Here is a 16153-nt window from a genome sequence, read left to right on the forward strand (position 1 = left end):
AGAAATAAACCCTCACAAATATCCCTGATATTTTGATATAATTCCTCGATACCTCTAGGTTTGAGCAAACCATTATAGTGGCTAGGCATCAGGGCAGTTTAAAGACCTAGACAAGACATAATAATTAGTCCATGGTCAGCCTATTTTATAAAGATTCCACGAGTATGCCTATGGATACATCACTCTAAATTATGGGGATCTTTACATAACTTTACATTTAAACTGATGTTGGTACACTTCAAGTTAGTTTTAAACCAAACTTACTTCCTGGCTTCTTCTTCCTGGAAAATTTTCAACTCTAAAAGAGAAAGAAGCAACAACATTAATCAATTTAACCAAACACATTTCGTTACCCCACATATAAATAATACACAGTGAAAATTTAGCTATTAGGGTTTAAATAGGGATGTGTGGGTAATATATTTTGGGTTTTTCTCGCGAGTCTAGTTCCAACTCCTTGAAAATTGGGCTCCTTCGACTCCTATAATATAAGACATGCTTGAGTCCTGAGAAATGGTTGTAGAGTACTAAACTTATCCGTAAAACGTTTTTAATAAAGAGAATCTGTATATTTTTAACTAATTGCAAAATGATAAGTTCAATAAAAAATTAACAACAAACTTTAAAAATATTTCATTGGGCTCAATCAAGGGAACCTTCATGCCTAAACTTGAGTCAGATTAGAGTAATTTCTTGGCCTTGGTGAACCCGGCCACCTGTTTAACGGCATTATAAGTCGCTAGATGACTTTGGCCTAAGGTGGTGCCTTGGTATTAGCCTTAGCTGATTTTTAGATTCTTTCAAGTTATCTTGCACTCGAGTACTTACAATTTTCAAGTATTCCTACACCTCTAGATTTATCTTAATTAAAATTGATTAACGTGATATGGTTTACATGATATTTAATGGTTATAAAAGTATAGGTTCCACAATAGGGCTTTGTTTGTATTTCGTCATTCGTCTAGGCCCCCAGGTGGAAATATTTTCCAATCGCTTATGGGTAGCACACTAAAAACCAACTTAAACATTCAAATATCATTGCAAAACTATCACCAGCTGGCCTAGCACCTTGGGTTCTCGAGCTTTTATTTCAAGCAAAAAGGCGTTGTCCATCAAGCCAATGGTGGTAGATAACTAGCTTAAAAGCAGTTCAAGGTATTGAATTAATCTTGAGCGAATTTTAAACAACTTGGCTAGCACTTAGGTGACCAAGTCAGGGCGCCAGTTATTGTGTGCTAATTTAGAGTTCCAGTTAGAACTAGACCATACTAGTCAGTCAGAATAGTGAGAATGGTTAATAAAATGATTTGGTTTAAAAACCACTTTAGCAAAGATAATTTTAATCCAACTATATAACCAGTACAAATTATATTTCATTTTATAACAGACTATTTCATTTATTATAAATATTAAATTTATATCATACTATCAATATAACATTCTCGGAAATCCACCTGCTAAAATATTAGTTAACTATCGTTTAACCAATTATAAATCTATAATCTAAAAATATTTTTGTCTTTGATGAAAGAAAAACTAAAACTTCTTTAACAATTGGTAATTTAATGATCTCTCACTTAAGACATAATTAGGTTACAATATCATTGAAATAATTACCAGATTCTCCATGCCATTACCAAAAAAATAGGTTGTCTAAATACTAACTTAAAACCTACTTAAAAACCACTTAATACCAACTAGAAGTAGACTTAAAACCAACTCTGATTTCGCTTAATGGAGGCCACTTAAAACCAACTTATTACCCCTTTAACTAGTTTCTTGAAATATGCTGGCAACTTGAGCCTACTTTAAAGCAACTTAATATCAATTTATAGGTGTAAAACCACTTAATGTCAACTTAAAAACAAGGATCGAACAAGGAACGAAAAACTGCCTCGGGCCGAGGCCGAGGGTTCAAAAATGATCGGCCTCGGCACTTAGGCAACGGTTAAATGGTCAAAACCGTCAAATGGATAAATAAAGCTTCCAAATAAAAGTTTAAATATCAAATATTGTAGATGTTTCGTACCTCCAAGCAGCACCGCCCCCTCACGTTTCGCTTATCGGCGGTTCCCACGAAAAGAACCTAAAACAAAAGTTACAAAACTAAAACTAAAACTTTCGAGTATTGACTCCTCCTCCGCGCAAGACAGGGGAAAAGCGTTCAAGGTGCCGGTAGCCGGACGATCGTCTCCACATATTCATTCTCCTTAGATATAAATTTTACGGTAGAAAATGTGCCAAAATTTCAGTTATTCATGTTTTTAATAAGAACGAAAAAATCCTCGGTTCCTCGGCTATATGTAGACGACCACCGGACCCACTTATTTTTGGTATGGCGGTATACTGTGTATAAAAAAGCAAAATAAAAAACTCTTTTCTGTCGATTTCAAATAATGATCCTCCTTTATATATATATATTTAAAAAAAACAATCTAAGGGAAGAGACTGAAGTTATTTTTTAGTTCAAGGGAGAACAGACACCATCTAGGTAGAAAAAGGCACCTATAACGAATAGCAGATTTTTTTAATTCCGTTCGTTGTGATATAGATTAATATAAATATTAGTTAACATTACCAATACAAGCAAATTAATAATCAGTTATATCTAGGAAAAATGTTTAAAAATCAGTAACGAATTCCATTTTAACGTAATATCAATTTTTAAATTAAAAAAACCAGAACCTGCATTATATTAAAAATACTGACTTTAAAAGGTTAATAGATTACACTAGACTTACAATAGAAAACAAAGCTGCTGAAATGAGCATGCATCATTCAGTTTATCCAGGCTCGATAGTGGGTCGTATCGAAGTTGGAGGAACAATTTAATTTCACCATTCAAAATATTGGAGAAAATTTCACCAAACTTTCATTTCTTACAACACTAGCAGCCTAAAGTTATGTAATGGCTTGTAGTTTGAGAACTTTATAAGTTTAATACCTTAAGTTCAACCTAGGCTGGAAATTTACAGAAATTACATTACCCATCAACACCTGTTCTTCGGTCAGTTTAACATCAAAATTATTTTCCTTAAGGACGTTATACCGAAGTACAGTGACCATCTCTTCTTTTGATAAATTTAAAGATTTAAAATTTCTACAAAGTAGTGATTCCTGCATTTCCTTAGTAGGGCTTTTTCCTAACATAAAAATGAAAGAGAAATTCATTAAATTTTAGATTCATCCACTCATTTCAAATGTGACAACAAATGAATTGATGTCGGATTTTATCCTCATAAATGTCCAATAGCAATTGAAGCCCAAACCTAATAAGTTACAAATGGTTTTACATCACTCATTTTTATGAATGTCTAATATGACATTACAGTATATGTATCAATTATTTCCTTCTCAAATAAGAACCAATAAATTATCCTCATTTTCCAACAGTGATTAGTAAAAAAAGTATAATCCTGATTGCATCATAATTCCATGTTTCAAAAAATGATAAAAATAATGGGCATTAATTATTTGTTGATACAAAATAACTCTTTTCTAATAACAAAATGAATCAATTAGAATTACACTACATTCTAAAGTAACTTATAAAAAATAGGTACACTTTGTTAAATTTGCATTGTAAATTAAAATCAATGATATTTACAATGTTTTGTCAAACCGGTTTCAAGAACGCATAGAGGGACTAAGAACTATGAACCTTAACATTCGCCCATGCTGCCTTGTTATACTTTCAGAATCAGTCTAAGCAGTCGACGGTTCTCTCTCTATGTAAAAATCCATTACACCAAGGCCCAAGTTAGGCTTAAGCCATCGCCAAAGTAGAACTTCATGGTGCCAAATTAAGTCTTTCATAGTTCTTAGTACCTCAATGCGTTCTGCCGGATTTGAAATGCCTAAGATTTTCATCATCAGAGACCAGCCTTCCTGGCAATTTACACGACATTTTATAAAAATAGAATTTCAAAAGTGAAATATCCATTAATTACCCATTGACAGCTATAAATTATATAAAAACCAATAAATTCATTAAAATCAAATTTATATAAAAAATTTATTGATTTGATTTTTATTAAAAAACCTTCAAAGTGCCAACCCTGTTGTTAAGAAATATGAAATTGTCAAAGTTGGAAAGTAGAATTCAGGGGTTGACTATTGCAAAGTGGCATAGCCAAGGGGGAGGCACAGAGGCATATGCCACCCGTAATGTATGGTTGTATGTACAATTGTTTTTTTAAATTTTCTATTGTGTGCACCGGTTGAAGACTCATGACTTCTACAACATCCCAGCCAAACGGATTCGTAACTTTGTGTCGGAAGTAGGACTTTTAATCTAAAGTCACAGGTTGGGGGATGCACAATGAACCTAGGGTGTGCTTGGCTTTCCACCCCTTTTGACAATAATAATAATTTCAACAATTTTCAAGTAATTCCCAAAAAAAACCATTTGCAAAACGTTGTCAGACGTAAAGTTGTCTATAATAGCGAAAAACCTTGAAAGAATAATATGGCGACCACTTTAAAGCCAAAATTACCCATAAATCAGTTTAAAAACTACAGTTGGCTGAATTTGGTTGCTTTTATGTATTTTAAAAGGTATATATTAATTTTTATAAGTTTAAAAAACTCACTTTGGCTCAAAATGAACCCCCTTTTCCCTATTTTTCAGATTCCAGTGACAGGCCTGTAATTTACTTCTATTTAAGTGTTATGAACTTAAAGACCTAAAACTTTCTGTATTATGTTATTAATTCGTGTAATATGACATGTAATTTTTACTTTTTAAGTTTTATTAATTGGCTTGTTTCTAATTTTCAAATTTAATATAAAGCACCATGTCAATTTTTATAGTATTGGCATCTACCCGAGATGCTGAAAAATTTGACACTGTATTCTCAAACTAAACAAACTAGAGTTAGTTCTTTAGTTCGATTGAACCCCGACAAAGGAATTAAAACCAATAACGTCGAGACTAGGAGTAGCGATAATTGTACAGGTCCAAGTAAGTAGCGCAGCCGGCAATGTCCTTTAAGTTTTCCAGAAAGGAATTCCACTCCTGTACGAAGAGGCGATTAATAAATGTTAGTGGATGCCAAGTTAAATATGCAATGAGATTGATTGAATTAACCGTTATTGTAAAAACCATGCACTAGTAACTTTTTCTTTATTAACAAAGGATAAAAAAGATTGGATGACTACCATACTTGAAGTACTAAAAGTTGCCGTACTTAGTAAAAGTGTTCTTTTAAAAAAACACAATACTATAACAATTAACTTGCAAACTTGAAGTAAAACACATGCGTTCCGATTAAAAAAACGCAGGAGGAAAATCCTATCTCATAATGTTGATAATAATTTTAGTACTAATAGCATTTATTGTATGCCAGATAATTGTCAATTTTGGTGTCTAAGCCCTTTGCCCAAGACCACAAGTTTGATCTAAACAATAGTTGTCCATCCTAGGCACCAATTGGTACGATGTTTGAAGGATGAGTATATTTTGCCATTTACCGATTTTAAAACTTAATAGGTTCTCTCTTTCACATTGATTCTGTTGCTAGGCACCAGCACATTTTGCTCGTTTTCACAAGAGACAAAAAAGCGAGAACTTCAATCTCTAACAACAATGGGTGTTGGACCCCCTAAAATTCTGAAATGGGACAGATCCAACTCTACTTATCCTTTCAGCGGATGAGTTTAAGAAATGCCCTAACTAGGTGCAAATCAAACCTTTTATTAGCAGCCAATTCATAAATCCTACTAAATATTAGATGCACTAATTCCCCTCTCCCCAAGTAAGAACAGACAGAAAAATAATTTCGGTAGAAGAACGGATACAAACGATTCTTTCTTCTCACAAATAAGAGAGGCGCAAAGACCAACTTTCAGCAATAACTATGACCTATGGGATTTTACACAAAACTACACCAGTATTAGCACCGAAATATTCTAAAGAGCCTTATGTAGAAAAATTCAAACTATTTTGACAAAAACACACTAGTTATTGTTATAACCCAGTAGTAAGCATCTCTCCCTTGTCCAAATTTCTAGGACCAAATTATAAAAGAGGCCATAACCTAGTACAGGATGGAGAGCAAGTTTAAAATTGCGTCAAGAAAGATAGGAATTATAGGATTGCTAGAAGCCCTGGTCCTAATTAGTAGTGTAGTCAAAAAATTAAACCATAAAGAAATTAAAATTGGACTCAATTACCACCAAGACAAAATTATGTTTTTGTTTTCAAATCAGGGCTACTTCTACCTGATATTACTGTTGTTGGCCATTAATTTTCGTTCTTCATCTTGCGCCTGTTCTCTTCTCAGGGCAACTTGCCTTGCCATAACTTGTTGTCTTTGCTGTATTATAGCACAACTTTCACAATTGCAGTCCTTAAATTGACAAAACCGTTTGTGACCCTTTATAGGGACACTCTCTCCATGCACTTTACATCGAGCACATTTAGGACGGCGTCCATTTCCAGTACGTCCATGGTCCCGTTCATCTTCACTATGACTGTCCGATAAGTCGCTTTCGATTTTGTCGACAACTAGTGCCAACGGTGAGCGATCCATTTCTAATCTATAAAAACAATAAGAAATTATTACGACACTAACACTTTCAGGGGGGTTCGTGGCCGACGAAATCTGAAAGGGATGGGGAGTTACCAAAAGGAATAACCGAGGTTATCGTTTAAGGGCCCACGCATTAAATTCGAGGGAAAGATCTTAACTTTATTCCCCGTGTCGTAGCTATAGAATTTATTTGTTCGGGATATTAGAGCCGATTTTTATTCTGTCTTTGAAGGTAAATGATATTTTTTCTTCTTCTCTAGAGTTTGGGAAGGGCTAGGTCGAAAAGCCATACAGCCATCAAAACATGGGTGAGTGCAGAACAATAAAAATATTTAATTGGGCTTTGTTGTTTATAACAATCAGTTATAACAAAATAAATGACCTTACACTAACAATATTTACCTTAAAGACACAATGAAATTAATACTATTAAATTAAACTGGCTCTGGTTGACCAAGTTTAACAATGGAAAGAAGACGGGTCTGGTTGCCGCATCTTCTGTAATAATAATATAAATTTATACATATACGTTTAAAGAGGCCTATGGAGTTATTTTATAATTACAATTTAGATACAGTTAAGTGGATGGTTAAGTTAGAAGCAACCACCTATGGACTGTGAGAAGGATGATAAAATACGCGAAAAGGTAGATAAGTCCATAATTAAAAGGGATAATATCTCTAAATCCTAAACAAATTTGAAGAAAATTAAAAACTTACTAATAACTCGTACCGATAGGTCTTCGAGTAACGCGAAACTCGGATCAAATAGATCTTCGAGTAATAAACTAAAGTAAAAATAAATAAAATAGCCAGAAATTCCAACGGTAGACCGGTTTTGTTCTATTTGGAACTTATCAGTACCGTGCGGGAAATCTGGCTGGCGACTATCAAATCGAAAAGAGAAACTAAGCCTAAACATTAAAAATTTTAAAACGCGTTGCGTATAGCAACGGAAAGCCGAAAAGGGGGGGGGGAGTGTGGTGGAGAATAGTATATACGATAAGTTAAGTTAGAAGCAACCACCTATGGACTGTGAGAAGGATGATAAAATACGCGAAAAGGTAGATAAGTCCATAATTAAAAGGGATAATATCTCTAAATCCTAAACAAATTTGAAGAAAATTAAAAACTTACTAATAACTCGTACCGATAGGTCTTCGAGTAACGCGAAACTCGGATCAAATAGATCTTCGAGTAATAAACTAAAGTAAAAATAAATAAAATAGCCAGAAATTCCAACGGTAGACCGGTTTTGTTCTATTTGGAACTTATCAGTACCGTGCGGGAAATCTGGCTGGCGACTATCAAATCGAAAAGAGAAACTAAGCCTAAACATTAAAAATTTTAAAACGCGTTGCGTATAGCAACGGAAAGCCGAAAAGGGGGGGGGGGGGAGTGTGGTGGAGAATAGTATATACGATAAGTTAAGTTAGAAGCAACCACCTATGGACTGTGAGAAGGATGATAAAATACGCGAAAAGGTAGATAAGTCCATAATTAAAAGGGATAATATCTCTAAATCCTAAACAAATTTGAAGAAAATTAAAAACTTACTAATAACTCGTACCGATAGGTCTTCGAGTAACGCGAAACTCGGATCAAATAGATCTTCGAGTAATAAACTAAAGTAAAAATAAATAAAATAGCCAGAAATTCCAACGGTAGACCGGTTTTGTTCTATTTGGAACTTATCAGTACCGTGCGGGAAATCTGGCTGGCGACTATCAAATCGAAAAGAGAAACTAAGCCTAAACATTAAAAATTTTAAAACGCGTTGCGTATAGCAACGGAAAGCCGAAAAAGGGGGGGGAGTGTGGTGGAGAATAGTATATACGATAAGTTAAGTTAGAAGCAACCACCTATGGACTGTGAGAAGGATGATAAAATACGCGAAAAGGTAGATAAGTCCATAATTAAAAGGGATAATATCTCTAAATCCTAAACAAATTTGAAGAAAATTAAAAACTTACTAATAACTCGTACCGATAGGTCTTCGAGTAACGCGAAACTCGGATCAAATAGATCTTCGAGTAATAAACTAAAGTAAAAATAAATAAAATAGCCAGAAATTCCAACGGTAGACCGGTTTTGTTCTATTTGGAACTTATCAGTACCGTGCGGGAAATCTGGCTGGCGACTATCAAATCGAAAAGAAAAACTAAGCCTAAACATTAAAAATTTTAAAACGCGTTGCGTATAGCAACGGAAAGCCGAAAAGGGGGGAGTGTGGTGGAGAATAGTATATACGATAAGTTAAGTAAGAAGCAACCACCTATGGACTGTGAGAAGGTTGATAAAATACGCGAAAAGGTAGATAAGTCCATAATTAAAAGGGATAATATCTCTAAATCCTAAACAAATTTGAAGAAAATTAAAAACTTACTAATAACTCGTACCGATAGGTCTTCGAGTAATGCGAAACTCGGATCAAATAGATCTTCGAGTAATAAACTAAAGTAAAAATAAATAAAATAGCCAGAAATTCCAACGGTAGACCGGTTTTGTTATCGATTATAAACCGCCGATATTTGTAAGACAAAAACAAGTCATGCCCAGTGCTTCCACTTTGACAATCTCATTTCTCCGTCTGTCGGTTCTAATAAATCCGTTTTTATCCCTTTCACAATTTTTTAACTAAAACAATAAGATTTATAATTTTCAGGCCTTATATAATGAAATTTATTTTTCTTAGAAAGAATTTAAAATCTATGACACACTTCCGAATCTTAGTTAATTTCATTCGTGGATTCCAATAAGGTAGAGGCGGGGTATTTAAAGTACTTGACCAAAATATTTCTAGCGAAAATTAGGAAAATTCCCAAAATCCTTAATTTTCGAAAAAATCCATTAATTTTCCCTCTCTTCAAAAAGAAAATCCCTAAAAAGGGATAAAATCCCTCAAAGTGGAAGCACTGGTCACGCCATGACAGAAAAAATAAATTAAAGACTACGGTTTTTTCTAATTTTTTAAAGGGAAAATTCGTCTGCTAGATTTTTAAAACAGGTCAGGACAGAAGGGTTTCAACCCATACAAAAAACCATTGAAAACTGATTTGTTTTCTATTAGGTTAGATGGAAAACAATTGGTTATCTATATGGTATTAAAAAACCATTAAATTTGTAATTGGAATTTGCTTGGTACTAATAGGTAATTTATCGGAAGCAAAAATGTATCTATGGGAAATTTATTGGGTGCCCCAGAACAATTCAATGCCAATCGGAAACCAACAACGCTGATCTACTGGTAACCAATTGGTCTCCTTGACCAATTCAATTCCAATCAATGCCAATCGGAAACCAAACACGCTGATCTATTGGTAACCAATTGGTCTCCTTGACCAATTCAATACCAATCAATGCCAATCGGAAACCAACACCGCTGATCTATTGGTAACCAATTGGTCTCCTCGACCAATTCAATAAAAATCAATGCCAATCGGAAACCAACAACGCTGATCTATTGGTAACCAATTGGTCTCCTGGACCAATTCAATACCAATCAACGCCAATCGGAAACCAATAACTAGTCTATTGGAAACCCATTGGTTAATAAACCAATTCATTTTAAATTGCATATTGAAATCTAAAATTTACATGATTCTTAAACATTCTATTCGATTAGGGAGCTTGCATAAATAAATTATCTTATTTACATTTAAGACAACACATTTCTCTCGAATACAAGATAATTTCAGAATATATTTCTTTTTAGTTCGGGTTGCAATTTCTATGTAAGGCAACAAAGATTCTTTGTTTTCGTAATGCTCAATAACCACCAAAATATTTCCTGGCTCACTGAAATCAGCACATACACCAATATAAATAAAATATTGAATTTTTCCATAAAGAATATAACTATGACATTCAAAGAGCACAAAGCAGTTATTTCGCTTAATAGACCTTTTATAATTTTTTCCATGTCAAATGAACTTTCTGTAATTTGCTCTGTTAAATATTCTACAAATTTCATTTTCAGTGCAATTGAAATTTAAGCCATCTCTTTGGCAAAAATTTCTTTCTTCATTAGTTAGTCGTCTAAATTCTGGTTTCCCCATAGTTCTAAAATAGTCCACTTTTTTATATTAATTTTAAAACCCAGTTGCTCAAAATACACTTTTGCAGAGTTATCAAGTTTAAAACAAATATTTTGTGCAACCATCTCAAAACCAAGTTTTCCAAAATAATTTTCACAAATTTGGATAGGAACACCTTGCGTCCCATTTACAAAAGATATTATTTTACAATTAGCATCCTCAAATACAAAAGCCGAATGTGCCCATAGGGGACCCATGTTGAAAACACTATTTGGCAAGTGCAAAAGGAAGTGATCATTAGAAACCATAGTATCCGGACCATAAAGATTTTGATACTCATTCACTTCCTAATTACAAAATTTGTTCGATTTATTTAACTCATTTTGTAAAATTGAAGATTTCAGTAAAACAAATACTTTTTGACAGGAGACAAAAATGTCTAACATATTGTTTTGGCAGTATATTTAAGATAGAAGGATAACTGTAAAACAGGTGCCAATTTCGCCACTCATTTGCCTTCCACAAGTGTCTGTCTTTTAATGAATTAGGCCGCCTAGCTATTTCGTGTGGTGGTTTTATATTTTTCAAGCGGAATCCAATAAGAGAAATATCTGTTGGAGACCCGATATAATAATCTGTACCTGTTCTTGTAAGCCATATTTCTGTCAGAGTTTTTATGACCCCAAGCAACACCACATGCATATAGTCTGGTACAAAACCATCAATAATATTAAAAAGGGTTGATTTATAAGTGGACCTGGTCCCTTAATTCCGAAAACAGGTTTTCCATCTAGTAGTGTGGCTTCCATATCGCTAATTGTTTCCTGTTCATTGCGATCTGCATATATATTTTCTGTTTCTGTATTACTAATGCTCTTTTTTTTCAAACCCGACTTTTCAACAATTACAATGTTTCCTGGATGTAGACACCAACTACAACCATAGTATCCGTTGTATTGCATAAAATTTTGCATTTTGGGGCGAGCAACTGAATCCGGGCAGCTACAAATAGCAATAACATTAGTAACTATGTTTTATGTTTCATTTCTAACCCAATTAAAACCAACACTGTGTAAATGTTCCATCTCGGTGACGAATGGTTGTAAAAACACATCCATTTTTGGATCTACATACCCACACCATAAGCCGACCAAAATAACCTGATTAAAACGTTTATTAGGGGGCAACTCGTTTAGAGTAACAAAAATTAGCCACACAGAATACTTGCTTGATTTAAATACTGATGCCCCATCGGTGCTGAAAGTTAAGGAAATATTATTAGGGTTACTTAAAAAAGCCCTTGTTTTGACAAATGTTTATAAATTTTTCCATCGTAAATGTCTTCAATACCAACGTCATTAATCTTTCATCTTTCTAATTTATAATAAAGTTTGGGAGTTATATTTGAATCTTCAAATAACTGTGTGAGCTGCCCTTCCAAAGGAAGGGTGTAAAAACTCGATATAATTTCATTACTTTCATACCTTTTGGTACAATTTGGACAGACAAATGTTTCGCTAAGAATTTCAATACATTCATTACATAGCAAGTTCTTAACACAATTTCTAACAGGAAAAAGTTTTTTAAATCGATACTTTGAATTTGGAACAACTTCAGTTCCAATTATAGTGTTTATCAGCTTTAACAAATCATCTAAGGCAGCAACACTCAAACTATGTCTAAGTGAAAAAGCTTGAATAAGTAAGGCAACTTCTCCTTTTGATAAACAGTTTCCCGAAGAAATTTTTTCGTTGAACATTTCACATGGAAATCTATTTTGAGACGATTCATTCTGATTAGTTTCATCCGGATAACCTTATAATTCTTGATAAATAACTTCATTTTCAGGGTCACGTTCTTTTTCTCGCAAAGATTTTTCATTTTGGTTTTGGATACCTTCATCCAAGTTACGATCAATTTCATGGTAGTATTCTTCATTTTGGGAATGAATTGCTTCATCCGACTCACAATCATTTTCATGCCAAGATATTTTATCTTGTTTGTAGGTAACATCTTCCTCAGATTCGTTGATTGTGTGATTTATATCTGCCTCCTTTAAAACGGATTATCACAATGAAATAAATAACTTCAATAATATTTAAACATACATATTAGTAAAAACAACAATACCTTATTATTCTCATTATCTTCTTTATCTAGATCCAAACGCCAGCGTTTCAGTTTATTTTGGTTGCACCGAATAGACATCGGAATTCCACAGCTTGGACTAAATAAATCCTATACTGTTTCTTTAACTCTTCACTAGGTTCAGTGATCACGGTTCCGAATCGTACTGAAATCATTGAAATGGAGAACAATTACGCCTTGGTTTTCACTATCGAACTTAAGCTTAGACGTTGAAGCAGACGACGATCATAGACTAAATAAAGCTACGTGGCTTTATTAAGTCTATTACGACGATGTGCGAGTAATTATTGTAATATAGTAAATAATACAAATTAATATGTTTTAACTCAAGTTTCATTATTTTAACATATAATTTTAAATAAACATTAATGTTTTAAAATTTCATTTCAAAAATTTGAAAAACGTATTATATTATTCAGTATAATAGATGGCGCACTACGCTAAAAATACAAAGATTGCGCGCTTAGCTCCCCCAAACTTATTATTATATTAAATAAAATATGAAATAAATATTTTACAATAAATAATAATTATTAATAAAACAAATTTTAATAAAACAATTAAAATTAACTTATATTTCAAGTATATGTAGGTGGAGCGCGCCGCGTAAGGACGCATGGCTCGTGCCTCATGGTAAGCTCTCCTTAACAAAGGTTAAAAAAAGAAAAAGGAGCGCTGTGGGACTGTGTTGCCATTTCGCAAGCGCTGCAACTTCGCGAAAATTCCAAACTAGTAAGTGTTAAATGTGTAAAATAATATTTAACATAACTAATATTGTAATGAAGAATTCCATGAAAAGTAATTGTATTTGTTTTTTTTAGGAATTATGCGATCACTAGGACTTAGTAAGCCTGGAAACTACACAACATTGTGCAATACAGCTTTAAAAGCAACCCCAAAAAGTCCGAAAAATAACAACATATTAAAGGCTACACCATCAGCGATTGTTAAGGAAACTGTTATTGGAAATAAAGAAAGGCCTAACTTTGAATTGATGAAAGTTTTTGCTGACAAGTCAACAAGGACAGTCAGTGAAACTGATGTACGGGACTTAAACCCCTTGCATTGCAATGATTTTAATAATCGCCACAAATATAAATTGTTTGATTCTGAAGAGAACAATGAAATTTTAATTTTAACACTTGGAGGTATGATAAAAAAATTGCTAAAAAATTAAAGCCATTTAAATTTAAAAAAATCCATTTTCAATAGTTACTAAGGCTCAGGTTGAACTTCAAGGGAAACGTGTACGTTTACCACCATCAAGGTTTACAACTTACACCCCATCAGAAAAAACGATCCAAGGAGAATAACTCAAAATTGGTTTTAGTTAGGATTTTGAATTTTTCGGGTAACATAGCACGCCCAGGGGCCGATTGAACGATGAAAAATTCAATGAACTTGAACCATGTCCTCAAGGTCATTCAAAATCTATCTCGATAACCATTGGGTTTAGGGATTTAGTTCCAATTAGAACAGTGTGCGCTACTTCAATTTACATCTAATAAACTTTGACATGATGTAAATTGAGCAATTAGAAGCCGATAAAACGAAGAAAGAAAACTAGTTGGTCATCATCTTCATAATGCTATGCTGACTACGCGAAAGTTATTATGAATCGGCAAGAACTTATGCTATGTTCACGAAATTTTAAACTTAAGGGTATTTTTCTTTGGTAATTTTAATAAAAAAATGTATTGACCTTGAAGACATGGTTCAAGGTCATTGAAAAATCATCTAGAGAACCGTTAGATTTAGAAACTTGGTTGTAATTAGAAAAATGTACTTCATCAAATTTTATGTCTATAGAAATTTGAACCGACTGAATTTTATCAGTTTGGAGCCTAAACATTTCACGCCGAAAACATGTTGGTCATCATGTTCATAATGCTTAATCAGCTACTCTTTAGTTTTCATAACTCGGGCACAACTTAAGTAAAGTGAACTAAATTCTTTATGTTGAAGCAAATCGAATAAGTTAAATTTGGTTGACCTTGAACTATGCTTTCAAGGTCATTAAGTACCATTCAGAGAAACGTAAGAGTTAGACACCTGATTCCAATTAAAACGATGTTGACTATTGCAGTTTAAATAAGTTACTTCTATCCGATTCAGTTCAAACAACGATAAGTCGAGAAAATTAACAAGAATTCAAAAACCTCACTGTACTAAATTTGAGTAGAAATTTATCCCAAATTCTACAAAATAAATAATCGTATTTACAGATAAAATTCATAACGATTTTTTTTATTTTTCGGGTAACCTTAAGGCGTGTTATTAACGTCATTTGTTATATTTCTCAATTTCAATTAGAAAGCTGCTATTATGTAGATTTTACGTTAAAATGTCGTATACCGGGTCCAATTTAAACAATTTTAAACTTAGGAAATTTAAATCAAAACCGTTTCATTTTGCGAAAGCAACGAACTGTTGTCATGGAAACCTAAAAACGATCAAAAGTTTTCAAAAACTCGTTCAGCCTAACATGATCGCAGTATTTCACTTACAAATCTGTATTATTTTGTGTTAAATGTTTGCTTAAGTTTAAATACAATTAAACCACAGTATTAATTATTTAAATAATAAAACTATGTATACTGCTCAAGATAAAGTCGAATTAGTTCGTTTATTTTATGAAAACGGAAGAAACGCTCGAATTGCAGCAGCAATGTTTCGGCACAATCATCCACTTTTAAGGCCCACGCATTCAACCGTCTCGCAAGTTATTAGAAAGTTTCAACTAACTGGTAAGGTAAATGGATCATTGCAAGAACCGAATCAGCCAAATACCATCGATATTGACGTTTTAGCTTATTTTAATGCTAATCCGAGATGTAGTACCCGAGGAGCTGAAGGAGAATTAGCACTCTCAAAATCCTACATTTGGAAAATACTTGTCGAAATAAAATGCACCCTTACCACGCGCATCTACTTCAAGGTTTAAAGGATGGGGATACAGATTTGAGACTTGATTACTCCAACTGGCTTTTGAACGAAATTTACGTGGATCCGCATTTCCATCGAAATATCCTTTATACTGACGAAAGTACCTTTTCTCGTGATGGCGTTGTAAACATATATAATTGTCATTATTGGGACAGTAAAAATCCCCGTTTTTTAAGACCATACAATCACCAAGATCGATTAACCCTTAATGTTTGGGCTGGAATTTTAAGCACCAACTTGTCGGTCCAGTTTTTATACCCGAGAGGCTAAATGGAAATTCCTACCTGCATTTATTTGAAAATGAAGTGACTGATTTTTTGAATGATCAGCCTATCATTCAATCCGTGAGAGTTTGGTATCAACACTATAGAAATAGATTCAACAAAATCTACCTTGATCAACATTTTCCAAACAAATGGATTGGGAACAACGGTCCAATTAAATGGCCACCACGCTCTCCTGACCTAACACCGTTAGACTTCTTTTTATG

The 16153-nt window shown here is 33.5% G+C and overlaps 1 long non-coding RNA gene across 1 annotated transcript; it reads right to left on the minus strand.

Annotated features, from left to right (window-relative positions):
• Nucleotides 1-220: 220 nt before the first annotated feature.
• Nucleotides 221-6536, minus strand: LOC149923307 (uncharacterized). The gene is made up of 3 exons (XR_016477140.1): nucleotides 6175-6536; nucleotides 2988-3143; nucleotides 221-298 (listed from the first exon to the last, which is right to left on the minus strand). It is a non-coding gene; the product is annotated as an uncharacterized LOC149923307 (long non-coding RNA).
• Between the last annotated feature and the right edge of the window lie 9617 nt (nucleotides 6537-16153).

Source organism: Leiobunum rupestre, chromosome 11 (genome assembly GCF_980474605.1).
Source record: "Leiobunum rupestre chromosome 11, qqLeiRupe1.1.hap1, whole genome shotgun sequence".
Lineage (NCBI taxonomy): Eukaryota > Metazoa > Arthropoda > Arachnida > Opiliones > Sclerosomatidae > Leiobunum > Leiobunum rupestre.